We start from the raw sequence: 20,782 nt of genomic DNA on the forward strand, positions 1-20,782 counted from the left end.
TAGTTACCACTGATGACAAGTTTTTATTGACGATTAATTCACATATAACTTTTAATCAACCGTGCAAATTTGAAGCAACATCCAATACTTTTTGACATGATAGTATTTTCTTTTTTTACATTGTGGGTGTTGTCCCCTTTACTCCTGGGTTTGTTGGTTATTAAAATAAGTATAGTCTTAAACATGCGTGTACTCCACACTTTTAAAGTGTTATCATTGTTTATTCTTGTTTTCCTTTAGTTTTAAGTAAATCTTAACTAAAACGACTTGAACATCGAAATCACTAAGATGTCAATAATAACTAGTGTATTTTGATGACGCGCGTTGCGCGAAAGGCTTGGGCTAGTTTGCTTCATTGCCATACCTGTTATAGTCGTAAGTGTGTAGAAAGAGTCAACAACATAAGTAAATAGATCGAGATAGCATTTGGGTGTGGAACGCGCTGCCGTTCCTTCTCTTACTCTTTCTATATCTCCCAGTTTTTACCTTTCATTGTTGTAGCGGGATGTTGACAGACAGGAGTAAACAGAGATGTATTATAATTTGAATCATGCAAGTTTATTAAAAATGTCACTCCAATTGGTAAAAAGATGTAAAAATGATGCAATAAATCTCATGTTTTACCCCAAAACAAACATATAACAGAGTACTTGGCAAGAAATGAAAACATATAGCTTAATAGGCCCAGCTTACCAACTATGCAAGAAATCAGAACATCATGTGCTTGTTGGCTTCCATTAATGTAAGAAGATTTAGTTTTGGTCACTATGGTTCGAGTCCACGGGTTGCTCCCTTTGGTCTGAGCTCGCATCTTAATCCCTTTGGCGAGTCAACGGGTTGCTCTCGTTCATTTAAATCAGTGTGTCGGTCAATATGGTCCGAGTCCACAAGTTGGTGCTTTTGTCCAAGTTAACATCCGAGTCCACACGTTGCTCCCTTTGGTCTGAATATACGGGTTCATCACCCCTTGGGTGTAACACCTCGAAAAATTTCGTCCAATAATGTCTTGACACGTGTCATAAGGTTCCGGTATGTGAAAACAAACTTTAGAGGGACTAAAAGTGACAAACAGTGAAAACTATGGAAAGTAAGGGTCCAAAGTGTCAACAATGGATAAATAGACTCTATGATAACCCTACATAATGTTTATAACCTTAAACGGGTGGTTCATGGATCATACGACGCGGAAATTGCACAAAAGTGAGGAATTACAAACTATAGGGGCCAAAAGTGTCAACATGTTGAATTTATACCTCTGAGTGAACTTTTGGCAGACCCGAAGCTTTATAATGCTAAAATATACTCACTAGAATATGTGGTAAAAATTTCATGAAGTTTCGTCAACGTATGAGAAAGTTATGGCCAAAACCGTACTTGAGGGACTAAAAGCGTCAACGTCGAATTTCATGGCTTTTCGGTTGAGCGCAAAATTATCCGAGGACATTACCATGTAGGTAAATGTCCCAAGGTTCTTAAAAACCGGGGGTTTACGGGTCAAGATAAGTAGCCGAAACATCGCATACAAGATCAGGGACCAAAGCTGTCAATGTTTGAAAGTTGTTGGCTGATCAGCAGGTCAGGCGACCCGCCTGGACAGACCCAAGCGGGCCGCGTGGGACTACCAGCATCAGAAAATCGCGAAAATGGGTTATTTGGGTCCGAATTTGAGTGCTAACCAGCTCATTCCACCTCTCCAAGCTCCAATAAAATCCCATTGATGTGTGTAAAATGCAACATATAAATCACATCAATTAAGGCATAAAACTAACCCTTTTTAAGTACTAATGTTGGAAAAAGAGTGTTTTTGTCTTCCTTTTGTATTTTCAGGATGAAATGAGCTCAAAATCACAAAAGAAGCAAAAAGACAACTAATTCTACCATAAAATACAAGAAAAGGAACAAAAGTGGACTGCCTGGACCCTCAACGGCACCTCCCAAGGCAAAGGAGAAGAAACAGAGTCTGAACACGCCCCGTGTCCAGCGAACACGGGGGCGTGCCCAGGAAGCAGTAGAAAAGACAAACCAGTAGAAGCTTCCATTGCCCACCACGGGGCCGTGTCCAGCGAGCACGGGGGCGTGGTGAAAGTACAGCAGGCGCATTAATTGTAATTCGCAATTACAATTAATGAAGTGAGAGAATGTCAGACGGGCACGGGGCCGTGTCCAGCGGACACGGGGCCGTGTCCAGCCTTCTGTTCAGCCTATAAATAGAGGAGCTTGGCTTCATTCTCTCTCATCCCTTAGCACACCACCTCTCTCACACCTCATCCACCACCCACCACCACCATAACACCATCATCCACCACCATCATCCATTGTCCATCGTAGAGTGTGTGAGTCGTCTCGGGATCCAAGATTGATCGTAAGAGTTCTTGACAATCAAGGCCATGTTTGCGTAAGTCTCTTACATCACTTGGTGAAGACAAGTGTTTAGTATAATACTTTTTATTTTTAATCTTTTGCACTTTTTATTTGGTTTTGTATTAATGACTTTAATAACTAGTTACTTATGTTGAAGGTGATCTTTCCTTATCGTTTGTCCGTGGTGTCTTGGCATTATTTTACTGTCTATATAAAATAAAAGATTTTCACCATTCATATCTCCACGGTCTATATGGAGGTATGTTGGCTACCTGGTCGGGGGTTAAGGGAACAGTTTGGTAAGGGTCTTGCCCTTGTTCAGCGTTTAGAGGTCATGCTTGGGACCTGGGTCAAATTTAGTAGGATCTCCTTCAATGCCCATAGGTATTGGATGGCGGGGATCTAAACTCTTTGACCCCCTCATAAGTTAACTACTATTAATACTATAACCCGGCTATTTAGGACTGTATCCCTGCTGACTCAGACTACTTAGCCGAGGGTAACGTCACCGCCAAAAGCGGGGCCTACCACAATTTGCATTAATAACTTAATTCATTATCTTTCAATAATCCGACCCTTTAGGATTGTATCCTTGCTGACTCAAACTACTGGGTTGAGGGTAACGTCGCCTTCAAAAGAGGGGCCTACTACAATAACTAAGATAATCTCTTAAACAAGTGCAAAAGTGCGAAAATAATCAAAGGTTATACTAATACACGTGTCAGATCCAAGTGATTCATCTTGTCTATCTGTTTTTATTTTATTTTATTTTTCAGCATTTAGTTAGTTTTTATTTTTCTTAGTTTAAACATTTTTCTCACTTTTTGATTTGGTTAGACGTTGAGGATAAACCGGTATTAAAAGCTCTTGTGTCCTTGGACGACCTCGGTATCTTACCAACACTATACTACGTCCACGATGGGTGCACTTGCCCATATGTGTGTTTAGTGTTAGTAAATATCGTGTTTTATAAATTTAAAACTTGGCTAAAAGTGTAAAAAGGGGCTTAAAAATACATCTAAAATATATTACACTTCACGCACATCACCCATGCATGCCTATGGTAACAGTAACCTCCTTCCAACCTCTGAATTCAGTTTTAAATCAGATCAAAGTTCATTTTCTTGGCACTTGCAATTGTGAACAAAGAGCTCTCAACTCTCAAGAACTCTCTCAAGACTTTCTGGAGCATTTCTGGACATCAAGGCCGACTCCAAGTGTTTGCTAGGCTTCATTAGGACCTTGGTAATCTTTCATATCATCATAATTTCGTTCTAGCATAGATTAATTGCTAAAAGTCAAACTGATTGTTCTTATACTTTGACTTTCTGATTAAACGAGTTTTACTCGGTCATTTCTCAAATTGAAACCAGATATATGTTGGTATTTATGTGGGAAACAAACCCTCAAAAGGGTATTCTCTGATTCCCACTATATGCATGCTAATTGTCGAGTCAAACTTGTTCTAAAAAGTCAACAGAAGTTGTTTTTGCAAAAATAAGCTTAAATGATAATGTAAAGGACATGCAATCTGTTTGATCATCATAAACAACTTATAATACATGTAAGAATATGTTTTATCATCATAAACTCGACAAATCTTTAGTATAAATACGAATCAGAACCGAAAGTCTTGTAAAACGACTATTTCGTAGACTATCGATTCGGATTCGTACATGCATGTTTGAGATCTGTATTGAAGAGTATTTTTGACCATTTTTATTTTGGTGAAACTCTCTGGAATTTTGTTGTTTGAGTCTATGCTTAGCCGATTCATTTGCATGTTTACGATTATGCTTAAAAGTTGACTATTTTGCCCTTTTTAATATAAAACGTGATTTTTGGAAAAGTGAAAGAGTAGAAATCTTTATTTCTAATATATAAACTTGCACCGAAAATTTCGGATCAGTTGGTGGTCCAGATTTTGAGTTATGGCCATTAGCGTAAAACTATGTTCTTAAGTTACATAAACGGCACATTTCGCATATAACCCATTTCAGGCCACGTGTTGATACAAAACTTTTTACCCACTGATGTTATATAATATTTTGGGATTTTTGATGATTTTTATTTAATTTTTGGCTGATCGTATCTTAGATCGCTTAGTCGATTCGGTTTATGTCGGTTTTGACCATTTAAGCCATAAAATGAGTTTTATGCATCCTTTTGACCCGAAACCTTTTCCTACTGATTTTATATGGTAAATAAATTATTTTAAGTATTCTGGAATATAAAAATCCCAGATTTATTTTGAAAACCCGGAAACGGCGTTAAATCGCATTTTAAGCATTTTTAGCGCATAGTAAGCGTTATACACATTTTAAACATATAAGACTTATACCTACTGATGTAATTAGCATATTTTCATATAATAACAGTAAGTATAAGTATATGAACTCAGGTTTCCAGTTTTGGCATTTTTAGCCCTTGTGAATTTACTAAAATACCCCTATGGTGCATAGTTTGATTTTAAATGTTAAGTTTGGTATATGGGTCATACCCTACTGTTATAATATGTTAAATGGAGTATATTTTCTGTATAAACCAGACCCGAAACTCATATTTCTAATTTGACTCTTTTATAATCTTTTAAATGACCAAAATGCCCTTCTAAGGCATAAATTGAGTTTAAAATTATTCCGGGCAATATAGAACATAACTTACTGATATTATATCATATTTAAAGCATATTATCTCAGGGAACTTGCATTTGACTCTTTTGGCTACCCGTAACGCCCTTTTTGCGTTCGGTTCGGTTTACGTAACTAGTTTGCGTAAATTGACCGAAACGGGCCAAACGATATCATTTTTGTCTCAAAATCCAGAATGTATTTAGTATACCCATATTATACAAGTAATCAAACTTGTCGGGTCTAAATCACATTCTATCCGGTCTGTCGCTTAATCGTGCGCTTGTACCGTATCGTCCTTAAAACTAACCGGTCAAAGCTTAGGCTTAAATAAAAGACCCGTTAGAAATCTAATAGGTTATTATAAACCTTTGTTCCAGATTAGGAGGCCCAGTAAAAGCTACCTACACTTACTGTTTGTGGTTCATACTTGCTCAGGTAAATACATTTTGACTTATTTTCCCTATACGGGCTTGGGGTACGGTATTTAAAATACCGCTTGATCGAGCGCACAAATCCTGCACCCTATGGGTGTACAGTCTTGAATAGTTTGTGCGACTCGTTTAAACAGTCTTGTCTTACTTTAGGCTTTGGGGGGTTATTGACCGTGTCCCGGATATCCTTGGCATTATCTTACGAGATGGCCACGACCAGAGCACGGGGTGTAGGCGTACACCCGGCGTGTATAACTCTTTAATGTGGTGTGTCATTTAATCTTTAGCCCGGACAGTAGATCCCGGGCCACCAAAAGTACGGGTACATGTAATTCGTTCACAAGTTTATATTGCATAATTATCCCAAGTTAATAAAAAATATTTATGCCTTGTGCATTTAAATCAATTTTCAATCATTTTCAAAATGAGTCAGTCGATTTGTATTTACCAGTGTAAACTGACGTATTTTTTCCAAAAGGTTAAGTGCAGGTACTATACGAAATAGGCTGGCTGTTTCCTAAGAGCGTCCACTATAGTCTCGCAAGCTCGGACGACAAATAACTGTTGAACAATTTTATCTTATTTTTATTTGATCCGCCTGTGGATCCGTTTCAACTACTTATGATGTTTATTATGTCATTTTAATTAAAGCTGAAATGTATCTATTCTGCTTCCGCTGTGCATTATTATATTGTGTTGTTTGTCTATGACGATGCCAACTACGCCACTGTACTCCACACCGGGCCCACCGGTGACACGTGGAGATCGGGGTGTGACAGGTTGGTATCAGAGCCAACGCTGAGTGAATTAAACACTAGTCTTTTGTGTTTGATCTCAGTTACACAATTGCACATTCCTCGATTTCGAGTCTAGACAAAGAACTTAGGAAATGTTCGACATTTCGTTTATTTTATCTTTATTTTTATTATTAGCTTTGTCTTATATATTTTGTTGTGCAACTTGTTTAATTTTTGACAGGTTCATCATGCCGCCACGTATGCGAGGACGAGGAGGATTCGCCACATCACATGACCACGAGGCAGGACCCTCACACAGGCGAGCCCCATCAGCTTCGCACAACACTGCAGCCCATGATCTTTGGAGATCATTCGCCGAGCCAGCCAGGCACTCGGTATCTTTGAGCACCTCGCCATCCCTACCCCACTCATTTGGGCCCCATTCTGAAATTGGGCCCCACGACTCCCATGGATCTTTCATTCCATTACACCAGTCACCTCACCACTACCCAGCACCAGCTTATCAGGGCCTATACAACCCTGATGCTTACTTGGATGAACCAGTGGGTCATAACCCACTAGGACCTGAAGACCACTTCTCTGGTGGTAACGAGATGGAGGTCGACGAGGACACTGACCCTTCCCTGCCACCGTCCGGCACGCCTAACCATCCCATTGAGATATCGAATGGGTCACCATACAGGGGATCACCATTCAATGGTGTTGATAGCTATGAGGAGAGGTTCAGGCAGCACGATTGGTATTACACCCCCAGCCACCACAACTCTCCGATGCTCCAGTCTCACCATGGTTCTCCGGTGCACTCGCAGCACCACTCTCAGCAGCAGCAGCTTCAGCAGCCGCCTTTGCAGCAGGACCCATCTGAGGCCTTTTGGCGCGACGTGATTACTCCGTCGCCACCACCACCACCGGTTTTGCCTCCTCCGCCTCAGAGGCCAAGGAGGAACGCGCGTATGTCTACGGGAGGAGGGATTCGCATTGCCACCCCTCGACATTCAGGTAGCGGCCGCTACTCGCCGCTCCACGAGGAGTCCGAGACGGGAGAGTCTCAGCATCCCGTCTCAGAGGTTACTTCAGCGACTATTGCGCCACTACCGCCGCAGAACTTTGGAGAACCCATTCCTGCGTATGCTAACGCAGCACAGTTCAACCCGTTCGAGCCGACTTTTCCTCCCGGTTATGATTATACGGGAGATCCCTACTGGTTAGCTTCAGGCTACAACCCTCTTAACCAGGAGAGTGCTTTTGGAGGTCCCTGGGCTACGGGACCATCAGCTTTTGGATTCCCACCACAGGGATACCAGCAGCCGCCTCCTCCACAGCTACAACAGTATTAGCCACCGCCGCCGGCGCCAATGATGTCGCCACTGCAAGTCCAAGAAATCCTGCAAGGGATACACGACGTGCGACAGGAGTTGCAAAATGATCGCCGACACAACCGCGGTATGTTCAAGAAGATGTTTGACATGATTAAGGGTAAGAGTAAGAAGGATTATTGAATCCTTTGTTGTTAGCTCTTTTACTCATGTCCCTGCGTGGACATCTATTCCTGTATTCTACCCCTGCGTGGGTATATTTCTCTTATTCTACCCCTGCGTGGGTATGTTATTCTGTTAACCCCTGCGTGGGTTTGTTTTGTTTTATTTGTTGTTGTTGTTATTTGTTTAGCCCCTGCGCGGGCATGTTATTCATGTTATTTGGATTAAAGTCCCGTTTAGGGCAAAGATGTACTAGTTACTTTACTTAAAATTTGAGATGGTTAATTTGAATTTCTCATTTTATTTATGTGCATGAATATAATAATTAAAATAAATGGAAAATATCAATTTTTATTTGATTTGCCATTTTAATAAGAATCTTAGTAAGGTAGAACCTAGCTTGAATGCCTTATTTACAGGCCTGGCCAATATGGTAAAACCTGGTTGAAAAGATTCAAATCTCTGTTAACGTCTGAGAACATGTTAACATTCTTGACTAAGCGTGATTCGTAAAATCACACATGTCACCCTTTTTAATAAATTATCTACAGATTATATCTGTACACAAGTCTGTTTATGACTTGATACCTACGGGTTATGACTATGTCATATAGTGGCAGTTGTGGTTTATGACTCCCTGCCTAGTAAAGGATTATTTGTTTAATTATACAATGCTAATCCTATAAAAATCTAAATTTATAATTTAGTAAGTTGTCCGAAGTGACTAGGCCTATTGTGCCAATATATATATTTCATTCCATAATATAGTTGCTAATAAAAGCCCTGAATGAAATTAAATAAATTAACTATTATGGTTCTTAATACCATGGTTAATAAATCGTCTAGAACGATAATACTGTTAGGTTTCTAAATAAGACCTTGTCCTTTTATGTAGCTTAAAGCTACAATGGCCAAATCGGAGGAGACCAACAGTCATTCTGGGGAGCACCCAGATAATACCAGGATTCACGTCACTGGTGAAGAATTGCAAGCACTGATAGATAACGCTGTTGCCAAAGCTTTGGATAGGCAATTCAGAGAATCTAGCGGTACTCGGAGTAGGACCCGAACAGTAACGCACGTAAAGCCCAAGACTCATTCTGAGGCTCATAGTAAGCCACCTTCTAAAAAGAGTGAGCCGAAGAAAGATGAGGATGATAATCACTCCTCCAACCACAGCAGTATTCCTAAGCAAGAAGTCAAGCTGAAGCATGATACGCACAGCAAGTCCTGTACGTACAAATATTTCGTATCTTGCAAACCCAGAGATTTTACTGGGGAAAAAGGAGCAGTAGATTGCATGACGTGGATTGATGAGATGGATATTGTGGTTGATATCAGCGGGTGTGCTGATAGGGACGTCGTGAAGTACGTGTCCCAGTCGTTCAAGGGAGATGCGTTAGCATGGTGGAAGTCACTCCTACAAGCTGCCGGTAAGGCCACACTGTACGGTTTGTCATGGGAACAGTTTGTGGCCCTGATCAAAGAGAATTTCTGCCCGCAGCATGAGGTCGAAAGAATTGAATCGGATTTCGTATCTCTGGTTATGAAGAACCTCGATTGTCAAGCGTATCTTACTACGTTTAACACTTTATCTCGGTTAGTGCCTTATCTGGTGACCCCGGAGCCGCGAAGGATTGCTCGATTTATTGGGGGTCTGGCACCGGAGATAAAGGCAAGCGTCAAGGCATCAAGGCCTACGACATTTAGATCCGTAGCTGATCTATCCCTCTCCCTCACTCAAGATGTAGTCAGACTGAGAGCTATGAAGAGCTCAGAGGAGAACAAAAGGAAACGTGAGGATGACACCTCACGTAGATCTGAGAAGCGACACAAGGGAAACAACGACCATAAGAAAGGGTCGGGATTCAAGAAAGGAGATCAGTCGGGTGAAAAACCCAGATGCAAGAACTGCAAGAGACATCATTTTGGGAAATGTCGTTTGGAAGCGAAATCCCAGTCTCAAGAAAGGCGATATGGATTCTGCAAGTCCACGGATCATAAAGCCTTAGATTGCAAGAAGCTGAAGGATGCAACTTGTTTTGGTTGCAACGAAAAAGGGCACATTCGGCCCAACTGCCCAAAGAATACGAAGAAAGCTGACGACGGGAAGAAGACTAATGCGAGAGTCTTCAGAATGGACGCCAAGGAAGCAGTTCTTGACGACAACGTCATTACAGGTACGTTTCTTGTAAATGATGTTTTTGCTAGAGTCTTGTTTGATTCGGGAGCTGATAAGTCGTTTGTAGATGATAAGTTTTGTAAATTGTTGAACCTTCCTGTTAAAACCCTAAGTGTGAAATATGAGGTGGAATTAGCCGATGGAACCATAGAAACCGCCTCGACTGTTCTAGATGGATGTGTTATATCCATTAGGAATCATTCTTTCCCGTTATCCTTGCTTCCCTTTAAGCTAGCTGGATTCGATATAGTGATAGGCATGGATTGGTTGTCAAGTAACCAAGCCCAGATTCTGTGCAATAGAAAGCAAGTAATAGTTAAGACTCCGTCTGGTGAGTCACTTACTATTCAAGGAGACACCCAGCATGGATTGCCGGAGCAAGTGTCCATGCTCAAGGCATCCAGGTGCATGCAGAAAGGATGTGTCATTTATATGGCACAAGTTACCACTGATGAGCCGAAGCCGAAGATTGAGGATATTCCTGTTATCTCAGAATATCCTGAGGTATTCCCTGAAGAGCTACCCGGTTTGCCACCAGATAGGCAAGTAGAGTTTCGGATAGACATCATTCCAGGCGCTGCGCCTGTAGCAAGAGCACCATACAGATTGGCACCAACGGAGATGAAGGAGTTGAGGACGCAGTTGGATGATTTGTTAGCTAAAGGTTTTATTAGACCTAGCTCGTCTCCTTGGGGTGCGCCAATCCTGTTCGTTAAAAAGAAGGATGGATCGATGCGTCTGTGCATCGATTACCGTGAGCTTAACAAAGTCACTATCAAAAATAGATATCCGTTACCCAGGATCGACGATCTGTTCGATCAGTTGCAAGGAGCAAGCTATTTCTCCAAGATCGACCTGAGGTCCGGTTATCATCAGTTGAAGGTCAAAAACGAAGATGTGCACAAGACAGCGTTTAGGACTCGTTATGGACATTACGAGTTCCTAGTGATGCCGTTTGGGCTCACTAACGCACCAGCCGCGTTCATGGATCTCATGAATCGTGTCTGCAAGCCCTATCTAGATAAATTCGTTATCGTCTTTATTGACGACATCCTTATCTACTCGAAGAGCCAAGCTGACCATGAGAAACATCTTCGTTGTATTCTCAAACTTCTGCATCAAGAGAAGCTTTATGCCAAATTTTCGAAGTGTGAATTTTGGCTTCGAGAAGTCTAATTCCTTGGACATGTAGTAAGTGAGCGTGGTATCCAAGTAGATCCCGCTAAAGTAGAAGCAGTCATGAACTGGCAGGAGCCGAAGACTCCTACCGAGATTCGCAGTTTCCTCGGATTGGCAGGATACTATAGGCGATTTATTGAGAACTTTTCAAGAATTGCTGCGCCCCTAACTTCGTTGACTCGTAAGAAGATTAAATTTGATTGGGGCCCGAAGCAGCAGGAATCCTTCGATATTTTGAAGAAGAAGCTGAGCAATGCGCCAGTGTTGACATTGCCCGATGGTATGGAAGAATTTGTGGTGTATTGTGATGCGTCACATACTGGCATGGGCTGTGTACTCATGCAAAGAGGTAAAGTCATTGCCTACGCTTCTCGACAATTAAAAGTGCATGAGAAGAACTACACCACCCACGATTTAGAATTGGGTGCGGTTGTGTTTGCTTTGAAGCTATGGAGACATTACTTGTATGGAACCAAGTGTATAATTTATTCGGATCACAAGAGTCTTCAACATTTGTTCAATCAGAAGGAATTGAACATGCGTCAAAGGCGATGGATGGAAACTCTCAATGATTACGACTGCGAGATACTATACCATCCAGGCAAGGCAAATGTGGTTGCCGACGCCTTAAGCAGAAAGGAAAGGGTGAAACCAATCAGAATCAATGCCAAGCGCATTGAGATAAGTAATAATTTGAATGAAAGGGTGTTAGCTGCACAGAAGGAAGCTGTGTTGGAAGCTAACTATCCTGCAGAGAAATTAGGAGTAACTGAGGAGCAGTTATCCTACGACAAAGATGGAATGCTACGACTAAACGGACGAATATGGGTTCCAGTTTATGGAGGACTTCGGGATGTTATCCTCCAGGAAGCCCACAGCTCTAAATATTCCGTTCATCCTGGAGCTGATAAGATGTACCAGGATTTGAAGGCAAATTACTGGTGGATTGGTTTGAAAAAGTCAGTAGCTGAGCATGTAGCTAAATGTTTGACTTGTGCGCAAGTCAAGGCTGAGCATCAGAAGCCGTCAGGTTTGCTTCAACAACCTGAAGTTCCCAAGTGGAAATGGGAAATGGTGACAATGGATTTCATCACCAAGTTGCCAAAGACGAAAAAGGGAAATGATACCATATGGGTCATAGTAGATAGACTGACTAAGTCAGCTCATTTTCTACCCATCAAGGAGACGTATAGCTCCGATATGTTAGCTCAATTATACGTCGATAAGATTGTAGCGTTACATGGTATACCTATATCTATTATCTCTGATAGAGATACTAGATATACGTCGCATTTTTGGAAGAGTTTCCAACAATCGTTGGGCACTCGTTTAAATTTTAGTACGGCTTATCATCCTCAGACTGATGGTCAGAGTGAGCGTACTATTCAAACTTTGGAAGACATGCTTCGTGCATGTGCGATCGATTTGGGTGGTAGTTGGGATAAGAACCTACCACTAATTGAATTCTCCTACAACAATAGCTACCATTCCAGCATCAAGGCTGCGCCTTTTGAGGCCCTATACGGTAGAAAGTGTAGATCGCCCATTTGTTGGGCAGAAGTTGGGGATGTCCAGTTGTCTGGACCAGATATCGTTTTTGAAACGACGGACAAGATCGTGCAGATACGCGATCGTTTGAAAGCTGCCAGGGATAGGCAGAAAAGTTATGCGGATCCTAAGCGTAAAGATTTTCACTTCGATGTAGGTGATAAAGTATTGCTTAAAGTATCGCCCTGGAAGGGTGTGATGCGATTTGGAAAGAAAGGCAAGCTAAGCCCGAGATATATAGGACCTTTCGAGATTATCGAACGTGTCGGGGCAGTCGCTTACAAGTTAAACTTGCCTGAAGAGCTTAGTGCTATTCATAATGTGTTCCACATCTGTAATTTGAAGAAGTGTTTCGCTGACGATTCACTGGTTATACCGCATACAGATATACACATAGACGAGAGTCTGAAATTTGTGGAAAAACCTTTGTCGATTGAGGATCGACAGGTAAAGAAACTTCGAAGAAAGCACGTGCCTATTGTAAAGGTCAAATGGGATGCCCGTAGAGGTCCCGAATACACGTGGGAAGTGGAATCCACGATGCAAGAGAAATATCCCCATTTGTTTCAGTAAATCTCGAGGTCGAGATTTCTTTTAAGGGGGTGAGGATGTAACACCTCGAAAAATTTCGTCCAATAATGTCTTGACACGTGTCATAAGGTTCCGGTATGTGAAAACAAACTTTAGAGGGACTAAAAGTGACAAACAGTGAAAACTATGGAAAGTAAGGGTCCAAAGTGTCAACAATGGATAAATAGACTCTATGATAACCCTACATAATGTTTATAACCTTAAACGGGTGGTTCATGGATCATACGACGCGGAAATTGCACAAAAGTGAGGAATTACAAACTATAGGGGCCAAAAGTGTCAACATGTTGAATTTATGTCACACCCCCAAAATCCACACGCGGAGTACCACCGCTTGGGAGCGTGACTGACCAGGATCAAGCCACCAATCATATTGAACATGTAATTAATATCAAGTAAAATAAATGTAAACCAAACATCCATTACGATAGGTGTTCAAAACATAACCATAGTTTCAAAGTATAGCGGAAGCATAGTAAATAATCCAACATTAGTTAATAGTTTTAAATGTCATAACAGTTCAACGTAGAAACCACGATCCTTGCCCACAACGACCTGCTTCTCCAGTGCAAGCTCCATAAGTACCTAAGGTCCTGCAAGGCATGCAGCAGAGAGTCAACAACTAGTTGAGCGAGTTCACAGTTAACAGTCCAGTAATAATGTGGTATGAGTAATAGTAAGTTCGTTCGTTTATATCATGTTTCATATTTCCATCGCGGCCTCCCAGGCAGGTGTGCGAAGATATTAGGGGATGTTCATCCCAAGCATTCTAGACTAGGTTTATTTGTATCGCGGCCTCCCAGGCAGGTGTGCGAAGGTTAGTAAGTTTAGTTCGCGGCCTTCCAAAGGCAGGTGTGCGAAGATGTCATAGTATCGCGGCCAACCCGTGGCAGGTGTGCGAAGATCAGTTCAATGAGTGTTACTAGTCTAGTAGGTTCGTATTCGTTAAGTTCTACCATCTGAGTGTGCATAACAATCTATCAAATCCCATTCCCCACCCGGGAACCCATGCCTTGGCTGTGTGAACTCACCTTGGGTTTGCTCGGTATGCTAAGTATGCGATCACAATTAATCAGTCACGTCCTATGGTATGCACGTATACACAATCAGTTTGAATTCATACAGCTCACGTATAAGCATAATCAATGATCACCAAGTAGCACGTTGTACGTAATCATAATCATTCAAGTCATGCATAGTGTTTAACATCAGTTAGTTAACTTAGTTACACTTAACAGGATTAAACTAGTTACTGTGCAGGTTATCCAAGTTGGCGAAACACATCAGTTGGCGAAACACAGGTTTGGCGAAACATATTCTGTTTCGTCAAACCTCCTTTGGCGAAACACATTTTCAAATTCGTCAATCATCCTTGGCGAAACTAATTCTGTTTCGCCAAGACTTCCAATTCGTCAAACAATCACATTCGTCAATAAGCCAGTTACGTCAACATCCTAATTCGCCAACATTCAGATTCGTTAAACAGCAGTTACGTTAACACATCAGTTACAGAAATCATGCAGTCAAATACGGAAACCCTAATCATGCTAACTGCCGTCATCAATCATCAAACCATAATCATACAATCATCATGAAAATCATTTGTACCATAATGTAATCATTCGTCCACTATCGTGTATATCGCTACGTTAACCAAAATCATATTACAACAATCAACCTCTAGCATAAACCCTAGATCATGAGATCACAATATCACAAATACCCTATTCAGATTATCAGTAACAACCAATCCGATTTCGGTGCCCAGATTTGTAACAGATACGATAGATTCTAGTATTATCAAAATATCAACCAATCATGGCATAATCAATATCTAGTATCAGCCTATACTTCTAGCAAGTAGTTAATCGATAAACGAACTAACAATCACGCAAGAGTTAAAACACTTACCACAATGAATAAGATAACAATCAGATTGATTCGGGGCTTCGGAGACACAAGATTGCCGTCACACAGAAGAGATGAGCGTTCTAGGGTTCTAACTTTTACCAAAGGTGTGAACTAGAAGTCGTTTCATGTTAATATACACGAGTTAGCGTTTTGGGCCCGTAGTGGGCTTTGGCGAGACTGGGCCGGCGAAACAGGATGTTTCGTTGAGATAGGGTTGACGAGACAGGCCTCCTGTTTCGTCGAGATGATGTTGGCGAATCTAGCCCTGATTCGTCGGGCACTATGTGGTTTAATCAGTAGTCTATGTCTAATTGTTTCTTAATACTCACATTGCAATGGTAATCACATATATGCATAACACAGTACGTTTTATTAACACATAACATGTACAGTTACAAGTCAAACAGTCAAAGTCAATGGTCAAGGTCAACGTGCATTAAATACGAGTCAAAAGGTCGAGTTGTCACAATTTATACCTCTGAGTGAACTTTTGGCAGACCCGAAGCTTTATAATGCTAAAATATACTCACTAGAATATGTGGTAAAAATTTCATGAAGTTTCGTCAACGTATGAGAAAGTTATGGCCAAAACCGTACTTGAGGGACTAAAAGCGTCAACGTCGAATTTCATGGCTTTTCGGTTGAGCGCAAAGTTATCCGAGGACATTACCATGTAGGTAAATGTCCCAAGGTTCTTAAAAACCAAGTTTGGGGGTTTACGGGTCAAGATAAGTAGCCGAAACATCGCATACAAGATCAGGGACCAAAGCTGTCAATGTTTGAAAGTTGTTGGCTGATCAGCAGGTCAGGCGACCCGCCTGGACAGACCCAAGCGGGCCGCGTGGGACTACCAGCATCAGAAAATCGCGAAAAATGGGTTATTTGGGTCCGAATTTGAGTGCTAACCAGCTCATTCCACCTCTCCAAGCTCCAATAAAATCCCATGCATGCCTATGGTAACAGTAACCTCCTTCCAACCTCTGAATTCAGCTTTAAATCAGATCAAAGTTCATTTTCTTGGCACTTGCAATTGTGAACAAAGAGCTCTCAACTCTCAAGAACTCTCTCAAGACTTTCTGGAGCATTTCTGGACATCAAGGCCGACTCCAAGTGTTTGCTAGGCTTCATTAGGACCTTGGTAATCTTTCATATCATCATAATTTCGTTCTAGCATAGATTAATTGCTAAAAGTCAAACTGATTGTTCTTATACTTTGACTTTCTGATTAAACGAGTTTTACTCGGTCATTTCTCAAATTGAAACTAGATATATGTTGGTATTTATGTGGGAAACAAACCCTCAAAAGGATATTCTCTGATTCCCACTATATGCATGCTAATTGTCGAGTCAAACTTGTTCTAAAAAGTCAACAGAAGTTGTTTTTGCAAAAATAAGCTTAAATGATAATGTAAAGGACATGCAATCTGTTTGATCATCATAAACAACTTATAATACATGTAAGAATATGTTTTATCATCATAAACTCGACAAATCTTTAGTATAAATACGAATCGGAACCGAAAGTCTTGTAAAACGACTATTTCGTAGACTATCGATTCGGATTCGTACATGCATGTTTGAGATCTGTATTGAAGAGTATTTTTGACCATTTTTATTTTGGTGAAACTCTCTGGAATTTTGTTGTTTGAGTCTATGCTTAGCCGATTCATTTGCATGTTTCCGATTATGCTTAAAAGTTGACTATTTTGCCCTTTTTAATATAAAACGTGATTTTTGGAAAAGTGAAAGAGTAGAAATCTTTATTTCTAATATATAAACTTGCACCGAAAATTTCGGATCAGTTGGTGGTCCAGATTTTGAGTTATGGCCATTAGCGTAAAACTATGTTCTTAAGTTACATAAACGGCACATTTCGCATATAACCCATTTCAGGCCACGTGTTGATACAAAACTTTTTACCCACTGATGTTATATAATATTTTGGGATTTTTGATGATTTTTATTTAATTTTTGGCTGATCGTATCTTAGATCGCTTAGTCGATTCGGTTTATGTCGGTTTTGACCATTTAAGCCATAAAATGAGTTTTATGCATCCTTTTGACCCGAAACCTTTTCCTACTGATTTTATATGGTAAATAAATTATTTTAAGTATTCTGGAAATATAAAAATCCCAGATTTATTTTGAAAACCCGGAAACGGCGTTAAATCGCATTTTAAGCATTTTTAGCGCATAGTAAGCGTTATACACATTTTAAACATATAAGACTTATACCTACTGATGTAATTAGCATATTTTCATATAATAACAGTAAGTATAAGTATATGAACTCAGGTTTCCAGTTTTGGCATTTTTAGCCCTTGTGAATTTACTAAAATACCCCTATGGTGCATAGTTTGATTTTAAATGTTAAGTTTGGTATATGGGTCATACCCTACTGTTATAATATGTTAAATGGAGTATATTTTCTGTATAAACCAGACCCGAAACTCAGATTTCTAATTTGACTCTTTTATAATCTTTTAAATGACCAAAATGCCCTTCTAAGGCATAAATTGAGTTTAAAATTATTCCGGGCAATATAGAACATAACTTACTGATATTATATCATATTTAAAGCATATTATCTCAGGGAACTTGCATTTGACTCTTTTGGCTACCCGTAACGCCCTTTTTGCGTTCGGTTCGGTTTACGTAACTAGTTTGCGTAAATTGACCGAAACGGGCCAAACGATATCATTTTTGTCTCAAAATCCAGAATGTATTTAGTATACCCATATTATACAAGTATTCAAACTTGTCGGGTCTAAATCACATTCTATCCGGTCTGTCGCTTAATCGTGCGCTTGTACCGTATCGTCCTTAAAACTAACCGGTCAAAGCTTAGGCTTAAATAAAAGACCCGTTAGAAATCTAATAGGTTATTATAAACCTTTGTTCCAGATTAGGAGGCCCAGTAAAAGCTACCTACACTTACTGTTTGTGGTTCATACTTGCTCAGGTAAATACATTTTGACTTATTTTCCCTATACGGGCTTGGGGTACGGTATTTAAAATACCGCTTGATCGAGCGCACAAATCCTGCACCCTATGGGTGTACAGTCTTGAATAGTTTGTGCGACTCGTTTAAACAGTCTTGTCTTACTTTAGGCTTTGGGGGGTTATTGACCGTGTCCCGGATATCCTTGGCATTATCTTACGAGATGGCCACGACCAGAGCACGGGGTGTAGGCGTACACCCGGCGTGTATAACTCTTTAATGTGGTGTGTCATTTAATCTTTAGCCCGGACAGTAGATCCCGGGCCACCAAAAGTACGGGTACATGTAATTCGTTCACAAGTTTATATTGCATAATTATCCCAAGTTAATAAAAAATATTTATGCCTTGTGCATTTAAATCAATTTTCAATCATTTTCAAAATGAGTCAGTCGATTTGTATTTACCAGTGTAAACTGACGTATTTTTCCCAAAAGGTTAAGTGCAGGTACTATACGAAATAGGCTGGCTGTTTCCTAAGAGCGTCCACTATAGTCTCGCAAGCTCGGACGACAAATAACTGTTGAACAATTTTATCTTATTTTTATTTGATCCGCCTGTGGATCCGTTTCAACTACTTATGATGTTTATTATGTCATTTTAATTAAAGCTGAAATGTATCTATTCTGCTTCCGCTGTGCATTATTATATTGTGTTGTTTGTCTATGACGATGCCAACTACGTCACTGTACCCCACACCGGGCCCACCGGTGACACGTGGAGATCGGGGTGTGACATTGGGAATGAAGGCTTTGGATCTCATCATGTGAAAAAAGAATTACAACATAAGTAGCAAGCTGGTAATGTAAAAAGCCAAAAGATTTGTTGTTTATGATTAAGCTCACACTATTTGAAATTGCATACAATCAATTCTAATTTAATTAGAGAAAAATCTGTTAACCTCGTAAAAAAATTTACGATGTGATTGATGTAAAGTGATTCTCAAAAACAATTTTGATTAGTATATGGGAGGTGACAAGTAACCAATTTTGTGCATTAAGGAGTTAATGTACGACCAAAAGGGGAAGCTAGTTATACCATCTCTTTGTTGCTAGCTGGTAGTGAATCGCCCACAGAAGATATTTTGCAATACAATAAGCTCGCAGAGCTTTTTCTGCATTTGCTCACACATTTTCCTAACATTTTTTTCAACCGGTTCTAATAACCATAAAAAAATGTGATTAGATGTCTGCACGATGCTACCTAAAGAGATTAAGAGTTAAAAAGTAGCATTTTAAGACACCTTTTATCTTTAAGTTTTCAAGTATAGTCTTGTTCAGATTCATCGCCACTGTCTTCATGCAGCCAATCTTAAGTCTCCTTTAGACTGCTCATGATTACGTCCTTCTCTGAGTCTGTGGCAAAGCTCTTGTAGGCACTCGAAAGTTAAATCACACACATTACGTCAATTTATATGCAATCTAAGAACTAAAATGACAACTTTATGAGGTTATCATAACAGACTGAGTACCTTGCTGGCTTGCTACGGGTCTTATAAACATAGGACTCAAGGCTGTTTCTTTGCTCCACCTTAAGATCTTGCTCTGCCAAAATCTTTGCTTTCTTTTGCGCTTCAAGTAACTCGTCATGTATTCTATTTCATACTTGAGCTTACTACCATAGTTCCAGATGTACATTATAAGAAACATAACTATACCGAACACCAGTATGATCTGACTTAACGAATCTGACTTAACGACTGATGTAACGCTAGGCTCCAAAGCCGCAACCTATTATTTAATGGCCAACCTGTGTACATCTGCAATGTCAATATGTTAAAGATGAGACCACGGGCCAATGAGGCAGGCTAGTTAAGGGTTAAAACAGACCCAACATGCTAATACTTTTTGCTTGGCAGATCATATAAACTAAAATAAACCTCGGGCAACTTGCAACGTGTTTAAGATTGACCCATTTGATTCATTTTCTTTTATAAATTGACGTGGCCCGTTTCAGATCAACTGCAACCCAAATAGATTAAGTAAAGAGGTCAAAACTGCTAGAGTACGGTAAAAGTTGTAACTTGAGCAAGTCAAATGAAAGTTTCAAGCATTCGAATAGTAGTTCTTGCTGCATTTGAAAAGAGATTAGATATAAGGTTAAGAGAGAACATAAAAGATCTCAAGGCAGGGGCGAAACCTGCATTTTCTGTTGTAGATCTTCTGTTGTATTTTCGGTTTCACCCTTTAGCTTGTGCAATTACTCAAGATTAACAAAGATTTTTTCTTTGCAACAGCAGAGCAATATTTTTCATTTTTCTAGGTTTCGCAAGCCAATGGCAACTTGAATCACAAAATACTGAGCAAATTATGAATGTTGATATATGGGCTCTATCTAAAATCCAGGTAGTCAACTACTAAATTAAGTTAAAATTCATGAACATAGCTGCAACAATTTATCATAATCAAAACCCCAAATCTTTTAATGAACAAAAAAAAAATCAAGAGTGGTAAGGAAGATTTATTAATACATGGTGAACTGTGAAGAAGAAGGGTGGAGATAATATGACGAAAAAGAAGTAGGAAGCAATTGTATTTGAAAGAAGTAACAACACGCAGACCTGATCCGGTACCGGAATCCCGCCGGAAACCCATATCCATGACCGGTTTCCACCACGGTTGCCGCCAGCCACGTCCCTACCACCACTGTTGTAAATCACAACCATCAAGGTTGTCCGCCGTCGCTTTGGGACCGTCGATTATGCAGGGTTG

At 40.3% G+C, this 20,782-nt stretch overlaps 1 long non-coding RNA gene across 1 annotated transcript; it reads right to left on the reverse strand.

Moving 5' to 3' along the window:
• Window positions 1–548: 548 nt before the first annotated feature.
• LOC118490701 lies at window positions 549–20,554 on the reverse strand. The gene is made up of 6 exons (XR_004889905.1): window positions 19,951–20,554; window positions 19,543–19,830; window positions 19,315–19,439; window positions 19,110–19,229; window positions 18,808–18,829; window positions 549–966 (listed from the first exon to the last, which is right to left on the reverse strand). It is a non-coding gene; the product is annotated as an uncharacterized LOC118490701 (long non-coding RNA).
• Window positions 20,555–20,782: the final 228 nt, after the last annotated feature.

The sequence above is a fragment of the Helianthus annuus genome, chromosome 3, assembly GCF_002127325.2.
Source record: "Helianthus annuus cultivar XRQ/B chromosome 3, HanXRQr2.0-SUNRISE, whole genome shotgun sequence".
NCBI classification, from domain to species: domain Eukaryota; kingdom Viridiplantae; phylum Streptophyta; class Magnoliopsida; order Asterales; family Asteraceae; genus Helianthus; species Helianthus annuus.